General features: G+C 50.8%; 1 pseudogene; it reads right to left on the reverse strand.

The window, feature by feature from the left end:
• Positions 1-232: 232 nt before the first annotated feature.
• LOC147423010 (oxygen-evolving enhancer protein 3-1, chloroplastic pseudogene) lies at positions 233-985 on the reverse strand (annotated as a pseudogene).
• Between the last annotated feature and the right edge of the window lie 614 nt (positions 986-1,599).

Here is a 1,599-nt window from a genome sequence, read left to right on the forward strand (position 1 = left end):
ATGCGTCTGACAGAGGTCTAAGTGATCCAGCTCGAGGTCCACCTCCATATTGGCGCTAATGAACGAGCTATGAATTGAAGATCCGGCAGCCATCCTCAAGACCTTTCGTTCTCTCTCCCTCTCCCTCTCTCTCTCTCTCTCTCTCTCTCTCTCTCTCTCTCTCTCTCTCTCTCTCTCTCTCTCTCTCTCTCTCTCTCTCTCTCTCTCTCTCTCTCTCTCTCTTTTGAACAGAAGTATGAGCTCCTTAGGAAAGCATAATCGCACACTTACAATAGCATTATGGTGGCAGATTCTTGAGGCCAGCACTCAACCAAGTTTTTCCAGCACGTCATTCAACGATGATATAGTCGTCGTGTAGTACTTGTTTGCATTGGGGAGACTCTTACTTCTGGCTGTGTAATCAAGACCGTTGATCTCATCAAAGAGCTTGTCCACAAGGGGCTTCAAAGACTCCTTCTCTGCTTTGCTTTTTGAGGCAAACCTAGTGTTGATGTTGAAGCAAAGGTAGGATGCCTTGAGGTGCAAGTCATTTTGCACATATGGCCATGCCTTCTTGTCAATCAGGGCTTTCACATTCACAATGTCCTTGGAAGATTCCTTGGCCCTTGCAGCTACATCTGATTGAAGAGAGGGCCTGCAAGTAGGACCTGTCCTTCAATGGAAGGTCCGTGTCTCGGGCTTGATCGGCATTATCGGTACTAGGCAAGCCACCGGAGGGAGGAGGGGGACCTTCCACCTTGATGATGGTAGTAGCAGCGACGACAGCCTCCTTGGCGAAGATGGCAGCAGGGATGGCGGTTGCGAGAAGAAAGAGGAGGGCACGGCGGGAGCACTGACAGGCGGATTGGGAAGAGCTGTTGGCGCGGATGGGTAGCATAGCGGGCTTGAAGGAGGGCGCCACAGAGGTGGAGACCTTGGCGGTGGAGTTCAAGGCAGGAGTGGTGGGCGACACAATGCTATCCATGGCTACTGTTGTGCTTGCCATCTCCCCCCCTCTTAGGTTGTTGCAATCGCTCTTCTTCTTCTTCTTCTCTCTCTCTCTCTCTCTCTCTCTCTCTCTCTCTCTCTCTCTCTCTCTCTCTCTCTCTCTCTCTCTCTCTCTCTCTATAGATTTGCCCAAGGAATGGGCATTCAACAATTTACTCCTGAGTCCTGGATCTAGCTCTAGCCTCTCAGGCTCCAGCTCAGTCTTTCTCTCTTCCTTTCCTTGGAAATTGGAAATGAGCAGCACCCCATCCATTCAGTCTTTAATGAATTGGAAAGTTCGGGCCCGGGCTTTTGGAAATTGGAACTCAGTTAGGCTCGTGTCACACGCGTCCACCTGTATGTGTGTGCAATTGACATGGCAAAAAGGTATTGGCTACTGTGTGCATCTGCTGCAATGAATGCTCACCCGGCCTAGACCGCTCGGTCATCTTCGCCCAGTAGCGGACATGAAGACCAAAAAGGGCGTGACCTGTGAACATAGGCGACAAATTCTTGTGCGTGCCTAGAGAAGCGGAAGTGGAACCAGCTGATTTGGTGATGTAGACGTTCGAAAGGAGAGAGCCTCTAATGTGTGTGACAGCCAGAGCCCAAGCAGGGATTTTTGGGCCCTGT

The sequence above is a fragment of the Adiantum capillus-veneris genome, chromosome 26, assembly GCF_014529385.1.
Source record: "Adiantum capillus-veneris isolate H3 chromosome 26, ASM1452938v2, whole genome shotgun sequence".
NCBI classification, from domain to species: Eukaryota; Viridiplantae; Streptophyta; class Polypodiopsida; order Polypodiales; family Pteridaceae; genus Adiantum; species Adiantum capillus-veneris.